This window comes from Drosophila hydei, unplaced genomic scaffold (assembly GCF_003285905.1).
Source record: "Drosophila hydei strain 15085-1641.00,03,60 unplaced genomic scaffold, DhydRS2 tig00008122-arrow-pilon, whole genome shotgun sequence".
Classification (NCBI taxonomy): Eukaryota; Metazoa; Arthropoda; class Insecta; order Diptera; family Drosophilidae; genus Drosophila; species Drosophila hydei.
This window is the reverse complement of record NW_022045833.1, coordinates 3,317,012-3,327,079: the sequence shown is the minus strand read 5'-3', so window position 1 is coordinate 3,327,079 and position 10,068 is coordinate 3,317,012. Positions and strand designations below refer to the sequence as shown.

General features: G+C 37.6%; 1 long non-coding RNA gene across 1 annotated transcript; it reads right to left on the bottom strand.

The window, feature by feature from the left end:
- Window positions 1–7,683: 7,683 nt before the first annotated feature.
- LOC111597718 lies at window positions 7,684–9,716 on the bottom strand. Its single transcript, XR_002751345.2, has 2 exons — window positions 9,569–9,716; window positions 7,684–8,296 (listed from the first exon to the last, which is right to left on the bottom strand). It is a non-coding gene; the product is annotated as an uncharacterized LOC111597718 (long non-coding RNA).
- Between the last annotated feature and the right edge of the window lie 352 nt (window positions 9,717–10,068).

Here is a 10,068-nt window from a genome sequence, read left to right as displayed (position 1 = left end):
CTTTATTGCATATGTAAACAATTCCAATATAAAAAAACTTGAAGGTTTACTTTACGTATACTTAATATTGCTAGGCGTATACTCAATATGGCTTTCTTTATGCTAATTAGCTTCATCCGAACTTTATTTTGAATAAATTAAAAATTCCTCACTTCATTAACATGGCTATGCTAAAAGCTGCGCTTAAACTAACATTCTGAACTTCTGCTGTTTACATATTTATGTTAAACTTCATGTAATTTCATCTTTTTTGTATGGATTACAGCGTGCACAAGCTTTGCCTAGACTAACATTAACATGTTGACTGCTTAACATAACATGTTAAGTGTTTAACATTACTTCATGCATTCACGCAAATTTTTGTTACCTTTAACATATCTATTCGCATACATTAACATATTATGTTAGCTCTTATATTAATGTTAGCCAAATGTAAATGTTTGTATACATAAACATATTTATGTTAGCAACTGCAATTGCCCGAGTCTTCAGCATAGACTTAACTTTCTAGAGCATCTAAGCTTCGCTGTAGCTTTACCTTTCATATTTCCCATTTTTTTTTTGTTTTTTTTTTTTTGCTTTTGATTACGCTGCTAAATTAAATTTAGCGCATGGCGTTTGCGTGCTGCTATTTCTGGCCTCAAATGACGGCGCGTGTAGCGATCGCAATTTAGATACAGATATGTATAGAGATACAAAGAAAAAGATATAACACATACACACACACACATATGTTAACAACGCACATTTTGGCATTTATCCAGAAATGCGATTAGAGGCGTATAAAGATCTCATGTGAATGATCGCCATTTGAAAGCATCCGTCAATTAGCAATGAAATATAATGTTAGAGAGAATTTCAAAAAAAAAAAAAAAAAAGAGAAACGAAAAGAAAAGGCTGAAAAGATCTTTAAATTGTTCACACAATGTTACGCATTCATATTCAAATTTTTTCGCGAGCGAATAAAGCGCCAATGGCAACAGATAACATCACAAAACTATTAAGATATTCCATATACATATATATAGATTTATAGAAATATATTAGATCATGTTTTCGCTTTATCAGTGCTTCAAATGAGTCGCGCTGAAAAGCAGTATTTTTATATTTAGGAAGGCTTTGTTGCTGTAGCTGATGGCTTTGTTTTTTTCTGTTCATTTTATTTATTAATTTTTTATGTTTACGCTAATATATTATAAAAATAATATAAGATTTTATAAAGTCATAGACCTTTCCATGGAATTCCAAATTTTCATTTAAAATAAAACAAAGCAAGTAGCAGCTATGGTAGAGCCCCTTATATTGAGTTTAGATAAGCTCACAGCAGTGCAGCATAGTTGCTAGTCGGGCAGTCCCGGCCAGACCAGCCAAACTTATTTGAAGCATTAATACAGTTAAACTGTTAAAATATTGTGCTTTTTATGTAGCTGTCGGTCTGTCTGAGTGGCTTGTCAAAATATGCGCTGATTAAATTATTTAAATAAAATCGAAACACACAACACGCATAAAAAAGGGTCTGTAAATTGTGTGGCAACTCCCGGCCACATTTTGTGCCCTCTGTCATGTTTGCTCTGACAAATTGCATGATTTAATTATGTGCATAGAGCCGTACAGAATTTATTGCAATCTATTTATTTGTAATTATGAAATATTTGCATTTCGCATGCCAAACTGAATAATTACGCTTTTCCACATAGTTTTCCCCAGTTTCCCTTCTTTTATTTGTTTTTTTTTTTTTTGTTGTCATTGTCTTTTTATTGATTGCATGTTATCAGCGATTGTTTGCATTTCATTTGGAATTTGTTGCTGTCAGAGATATGTGAAAATAAATATTAATTACATTTATCGCTTTTTTATATATTCAGATTTCAGATTGGTTTTTTTTCATATTTATTTATTTATTGTTGTTGCTTGTTTATTGTGATATTTGCAATATTTACGCATTATAATTAATTGTTTTTATTTATGCCAATTTTATGCCGCCATCAATGAATTAGTGGCTATCAAATGTTCATTCCCTTCCCCCATTACCACAGCCATTCAAAGTTAAATTGAGTTATCTACGCTTCGAGTTGTCGCATTAAATTCAACTTGTTTGAAATGTTATTTTGTTCATGTTGTGCTTTTAACGAATACGTTTTTTATACAGCTTTCATTTGAGTTTTTGTTTCTGGAAATATGCAAATGCTGCGCTTGATGGATGGGACTATAGCTTTGTGTAGTAAATAAGCGAAAATATATATCTGTATCTGTATGTGTTTGTATCTATTGCTTGGATGTATTTGGATTAGTATATGTATCTAAAAATGTATCTGTACGTATCTGTATCTATAGCTTTCAATGTATTTGTATCTACTTTTAATAATGTATCTCTGTGTCTGCATCTATAGCTAAAGCTGAAAATGTATTTGTATCTTTGCATATAGCTGTAGAGCTAACTGTTTATATATATATATATCTATAATATCTGTATCTGTATCAATAGATCTAACTGCATCTGCAAGTCCATTTGTATCTGTATCTATATGTATCTGTATTGATATCTGTCTCAATATCTAAAACTTAAAATGTATCTGTATCTCTCTCTATATATATCCGTATCTATAGCTACAAATGTATCTGTATCTGTGCAGCATTAATTAATTATCAAAGCAGTCAATTTACATCTCTGAGTTGTGCGCCTGGCATTGGCTGTGCGGCGTCTGTATCTCAAAAGATACTCGCCACAAATTTCAACTCAATTTTCGCATTGACTTTTAAATATGCGAAAAAAAAAGCGAGTCGTAGCGTTGTGTGACATAAACCAGCTAGCAGATACCCAGTACTTTAGAGTTGTCTACTTCTTCTTCTTGATTTATATAGCAATCTATAGGAATCATTTTCAATTGGCAATATTTGCAGTTTTTGGCCTGTTTTTTGTTCCATATACCCATTTTCTTTACTAATTTGCTATAGTTACAGGGTATTAAACAACAAGCAAAAAAACCTCATCACAATCAATTTGCCTGCCGCTGCGCCTCGTCGCTTCTCTTGTTGCTGAACATAGAGTTTTTGCAGCTTTATTGTAGTTGTCTCTTTTGTTGCTTCAGTTGTTGTTGTTGTTGCTGTTGCTGTTGTTGCTTGGCCCACATTATCTAGTGAACGTTGAACGCTTTCGTGCCTCTGTTGTTGTTGCTGTTGCTATTTTTTTCTTGGCTATTTTTTTTTTTGTCTACATGTGTTTAGCGTGTTCAGAAATTTGCTTTTTTAATGACGCTCTTGTTGATTGCGGCTTGTTTGTTTTTACTAAAAAACTCGCCATATCATGTTCCCTAGCCCCTGCCGCCCTCTGGCTCCCTAGCTCTCGCTACGTCCCTCCCTCGCTGACTCGCTCTTCTTAAACGATCAGTTCGGCCTTTAACATTCGTTTATTATTATGAAATGTGGTACAAATCTTTGCGTACAAATTCGCAAATAAAAATACGAATTTTTCTGTTTTATTTTATTACTGTCTGAAATTTTTTTGATTCGTTTTAAGTGGAAACGAAAAAAAGGAACAACAATTTTTTATGAGCTCTTGTCATCGCGTTGAAAAGCATTTGAAATTGTTATTGATTAAACGCAATTAGAATGAATGCTTTTAAATTTATTTATATGCTGAGGTCAAAGTAAAGAAAAAGAAGAAGAAGAAAAAAACAAATAAAATTCCAATTAACTGAAAACCAAGTTTTGGGTAGAGTATATTCACTTCACTATATTATATGATATAATTCATATGAATTCTATAAGTATCTTCTCAGACAATTCTATGTAGAGCATTTTAATAACACTTAAAATTCGATTTCTTTTAACGTATTTCATTTATTCTTGGATTTGATTTCATTTCAACTGCTTCCATTTCCCATGAGGCATAATAAATTTCATTTAATGGCTTTTTCCATTTATTATGATTTCATTTATTATTTAACATGGCTATTATTGTATCTATTATTTAATTAACATTTATTTAACATTCAATAGTATTCTTTTATTGTACATTTTTTCCCAGTCTTGCACAATTGAAAGCTAAAAACCTGACTGTTAATTTGCATGGGCGTATTGAAACGAGTCGAAAATAAAATAGTAGAAAAAAAAAACGTTTGTCACTGTCAGACAGTTATGAGAATTGAACAAATCAATTTGCTTTAATCGTGTCGACGAGGCGGGGCCCTGACAAATCACCCAACTTAAGCGACTGAGCCGTATCTGTGTAGCTGTATGTATCTCAGACTGATTTATATTATGTCGCGTATACAGGGAGCAGAAAACGAGTGGCGCTTGATATAATTTTTAAGTCAGCTCAATTTCCATTTCTGAGCATAATCCATTTAATCATTTCAAATTGTTGAGTAATAGATACAACTGTGCGGCAAGCTGTTAGAGAATGTTTCGAATAAAGTAGCTTAACAGTGTGGCAATAACATTTGGCAGCTTAAGTGTTAGTTTAACATATATCTAACATATCATAGCCGAATCTGTACATAACAAAAAATGCTATGTTTGACTATTATCCACATCTCTTATGTACAGACTGTTATTGATGCTAAGTCCAAAAAAGTATGCTCAAAGGCCTGATTAACATTTTGCTGTTAACTTTACAATCTTTATCAATTAATCAATTAACATTTAATCTGCTAGACTAGACTTAAGCCCAAATGTTTAAATGTTAATGTTAAGTAGACCTTAACAGCATATAATTAACATTTCTGAAGAGCTGTTATGAACATCCTTTATAAATATGTTACCTATAATTATATAACAACTTGAATATCCGTGTTAATGCTAACAATAGTTCTAACAGCATTAAATTAACATTTTCTGCTGATTCTCATGTTAATTGAGCTCAGAAAACAAATGCCAATTCTCATCAAAGCAATGATTAGGCAGGCAAACCAAGTCTTTAGCTAAGTATAATTATATTTACGTATAAACACGTATGCGAGCTAACGTGTGTGTGTGTGTATGTGTGCATGGAATGTTTTGTCAGGCAATTGACACATTTGTAGCGTTCAAATTGTTATCGTCTCGAGGCGCAGAACGGTGGCAAATGCCAAACAACCAACAACAAAAATAACAACAACAACAGCAGCAACAGCAACAGCAACAGCAACATCAACAAAGCCAATTACACTTTGCAGAAAAAGGCAAAAGCTCCCAATGCGCCAACTAAAAGTCAGTTAACATATGTGTGTGTGTGTGTGTGTGTGTCTGTAGTTGTGCATGTATCTTGTACAAGACTTGACTGCTGCTGCTGCTGTTGTTGTTGCTATTATAGCTGGGAGCAACTTTTACCAGCAGTTGCCAGCGACTCCGACAGTGTGACAAATTATTATGTGTGCATGTGTGCGTGCCTCTGTGTGTGTGTGTGTGTGTGTAATACATGCATATGGAGCATAGGCAGGCAGCTTTGGCCTGTCGCTGGCGGCGCTGCTGGTGCTAATGACCGTAACTAAGTTGGCGTCACGATTGTGCGCGCCACCAACCAACCCTCCCTGCCTCGCCTGCCTGCCCACCCTGCCCTCTCTATTCTCCCACTTCAACCCCAACCGCCACTTGTGTTGCTTTTGTTTTCTGTGTGACTTTGGATTTAGCTGGCTTTTGCGGTTGCTCAGCTGGCTGGCCGGCTGGCTTCTTGCTTCGGCCTACTGGCTGTTGCCCATTTGTGTGAAGCATTTTTAATGTTATGACCGAGAGAGCGCGTCTAATAGATGCTTAATTGTGCGGCGGCTGCTACTGCTGCTCCTGTATCTATCTATCTATTGCTTGTATCTCTAGCTGTATCTGTATCGCCATCTACAGTTGATGACTAGCTGATGTTGTTGTTGTTGTCGTTGTTTGCGCTGCTGCTGTTTTGTTTCATTATGTTTGTTTACAGAGCGTTTAACGCAGTTCGTTTGCTTAATTGTCTGACAGCGCAAAAATAAAACATTACTGCGGCATCTCTGTCAAAAACATTTCAGTATTGCTGCGTGAAAACTGTTTCCGGCCAATACACAGCTAATCAATTAGAAGATCTGAGAGAACCAATTGCCATAAAAGCAATTTCAATCGAAGGAAATTCAATTAAAGCCATATTTCATTCATTTAAATGATATAATAGAGATACATACAGAAAATATATTCAATTACTTTTCTATCAACTTTAAACTTAAACTCTTAACCCTTAAATGCGCGCTACTAAAAAGTCATTTAAAATCAATCCTTAAAAAGTTAATAAAACTTTCAATTATTCTTTATCTTTATTCGCGTAGAAAACGTAAGCGAATTGCACAGCCATAAGTCATTAAGAGAATAAATGTCTTTATCATAAACACAGACACCACTTGCTGTGCTCACACACACACACAAACGCTCACTGTTGAAATTTCATAATTTCAACTAAATGCAAAACACGCCCAGGCAAGAACTTATCAAAGCAAAAACAAAAACACGCAACACAGCAGAAGCCAATTCTGTATGCGAGTGCAAACGAGCTAGAACCAGCCCAAGCAATTGCCCAAGTGAGCGCGAGAAAGAGAGAGCGAGATACGCGGCGCCCAAAAGGGAGCCGAGTGAGTTACGTGCGCTTGGACCTCCCCCTCCCACTCTATCCATCTGCTTCTCGCTCACACTGCACACGGTTTGTTTATCGTTCGTCTTTCGGCCGGTTCGTCGTTTGGGCGCTTCGTCATTTAGTCACTTCGTACTCCCCAACATGGCCGACATGACTGCGCTGCGCGCCGCAGGCTTCATTAGGCAGCGTGATTCCTTTTTCATTTGTATTTATGCATGTATTTGCTCTGTTCGTCCCTTTTGTTTGTCGACGACGCCCCTTTTATGGGAATTTCTCTCATTGCGCTTGTTTGAGCGAGTGTGAGTGCTTATGTCTGTGTGTGCGTGCGTGCACTTTAAATTCGTAATAATAAAAACTCAATGAGCCGTCATTTGCTTGTCACCGCCGCGTCGGAACGGCCGCACACATACATACTTAAAAAAAAAGCAGCGGGGGAAATATATAATTCCCTTAGTGTTTAAGAAGCAAACTTCCCACGTTTAATGAGCTCGAAAAAAATACGAAACGCAACAATTTAAATCGTCAGCCATAAATCTGAAAATGGCAATTTTTTTGACATGTTTTTAGCATGTTTATACATATTTATGGGCAAATTGCTGCGCAGCCGCCTGACGATTTCTAATCGCTTGAGCGGGGAACGGTGTGCAGGGGTCAGATCAAACAAAAAACCCATTTAATTACAAATCGGCTTAAATTGAAACACCTTAATTGGCATTAACTTGAGGCAACGAAAAAAAAAAAAACATGCGCCCCGCAGCAGCAGCAACAGCAGCCACAGCAGCAAGCGGCAATTAATCAAACTGGAAATCAATTTACTCTCTTGCCCGCTCTCGCTCTGCCGCACGCAGCCAACTATCTCGCTTCCACGCACAACAGCGAAACGTGAGGCGGCGGGGGGCCGTCTTTTGGGATTTATAGCATGCCACATTAAACAAATATACACATGTACACACACACACACTGACATTCACTCATATATTCATACATACTCGTACATGCATACATATGAGAAGTGTTTGGTTAGGTTTGCTTACTTGCCTTTTTATAAATCCAAAATAATCGCAATTTCTGCTGTTGATATGCTCGTTCCTGCTTCATAGACGACAGCATGCAGTCGCTGTTGTTGTTGCTGCTCTTGTTGTTTTTAGTTGGTGTTGTTGTTGATGGCGGCGGCGGTGAGCGACGTTATGGGAGAGACACAGAGTAGTGAGTAGTGGATGGGTGAGAATGTGAGAGAGAATGGTGGGGAGCAAGGTGCGAACGAGGATTTTCGTTGCCTGCTGGCTTGCTCGCGCAGCGACCCTTGCACTCGCGTGCGACAGAGAGCGAGCGTAAGAGCGACTGAGTAAGAGAGTGCGGCCCGCAAAGTGAGCAGCGGTTTTTAGGTAGTAATAATCCACAAAAGAAACGCCGACGACGACGGCAAAGACGACGTTGCTGGTGCTGCTGCTGCTGCACACAGGAAATGTAAATCCACAAATTTTCGTTGTTGTAGGCAGAGCTTTCCTTTTTCACGTCGGTGTTGTTTTTGTTATAGCCAATCTCAAGAATTATTTGCCGTTTATATAAGAGCAAGAGCGAGAAGGGTACAGATTGCGCACACTCTTTTTGCTGTTATTACTTTTTTTATTTGACAAATATGCTGCTGGCAAATTTTCTTGGTTTTTTTCACTGCATGAACTTTTTTATGAGGTTAGTTGTTTTCTTTTTTTTTTATTTCTTCTTCTACAAATACAAAAACGGCACTTTTTGTTAGAGCGAGAGCATGCGAACGGCGAAGCTGTATGTGCGAGTGTATGAATGTTTGGACCGCACACACACACACACACACACATACACACGATTGAAGTAAAAAATACACGGGGGAGTTAGTTGTACAACGAAATGACCGACCGTCCGACCGACCGAACGACATACAGATAGACCGACCGACCGACCGACTTGACGCACGCGCGCAGACGTCACAATTAGTGAGAGCGACTTAGCGACCAGCGACGAACGTTTGTCGGCGTTCTTTTACCGCAATGTTTGTGCGAAACATAAAAAAACTCGCACATTCTCACACAACCATACAAAATGTACGCATACATGTATGCGTCGCATTTACAAACACACAAACATTTGCCTTAACGCCAACAACATCGCTGCGATGCTTCTGCTGCCCAACATTGTTGCTATAACCGAGAAAAAAAATAAAAACTGTCGTTCACTGCAGTCGTACAAGCAAGAGCGACAGAGAGATAGTAAAGCAGAGAGCGAGAGCGAGAGTAATGCACACATACACATGCACAGCTCATATGAGAGAAGACGACGACGTCGACGTCGGCAAGCGCGCTGTATAGAAATTTTATTCCGGTATTATACGGCTGCTGTGGTTGTTGTTTTTGTTGTTGGTGGCAACATATTGCCACTGCCTTTTTGGCCGTTTTACTACTATTGCGGCGAGTGCTTACTACTTTTTTGTTTGCATCAGTATGCGTGTATAGTAGTATATGTATATATGTGTGTAGTTGTAGCTTTGCTTGTGTGTCAGCGACTGCTGATGATGATTACGCTGCTCTTTTCACACATATACAAATATATATATACACACACGCACGCACGCATAACAGTCAAGCCCAAGTGGGTAATTTGTTTTATGAGTAGCGGCGGCAAAAAGCACTTGTGTATTGTTGTTGTTGTTATTGCTGTTTCTTGTGAATGACAGACAGCCAACGAGTAATAATTTTTAATGCGTTTTTGGCATTTCTACACTGCTGCTGGTTAATTGCTTAAAACACTCATGCACACAAATACACACACACACACGCATACACCGAGAAACATAGAAGACGCGCCGCGACGAGCACGCAGAAGAGGAGGCATAGACACAAGACAATTTTTTTTAACACTTTGCTATTGTGTTGCTTGAATAAATTAATGCATAAACACACACACACACATGAGCACTTTATTATTTGCATAAATTTTTGTGAGGCATGAAATATGATTTGATACCTTTGCCTATTTGCTCATGGAAATCTTATGGTTTAGCACACAATTTATGCTAAAAATGTTGGATTGTTTTTTCTTATTTTTTTTGTTATTTCTCATAGAACTTTTCGCCTAGTTTGCGTCGACAGTGTTTCATCCGTACTGTCCGCCACGAAGGAGCAACGCGTACAAAAAGCGCATAAATTGAGCGGCTCTCGCTGGCAACACAGCGGCGCGCAGACCAGGGTTGCCAGCTGAGCTATTCAAGTAAACAAGCCAATAAATTGACAACCCAGAAAATAAATTTTAAAATGTGTACAATTTAATTATTTTTTTAGCTCTTGTAAATATAATCATATTGTTTTAAGCAAAATAAATAACTAAGCAATCAAGCTTATTTGATTTTATCACTTGTGAGTCGACAACTCTGCGGCATTTGCACACGCATGCCGCACACTAAAGCATTCCCATGCACATACACGTCGTACTCTCTGAGAGGAATTTCTTTAATGGCGGCGTTATTG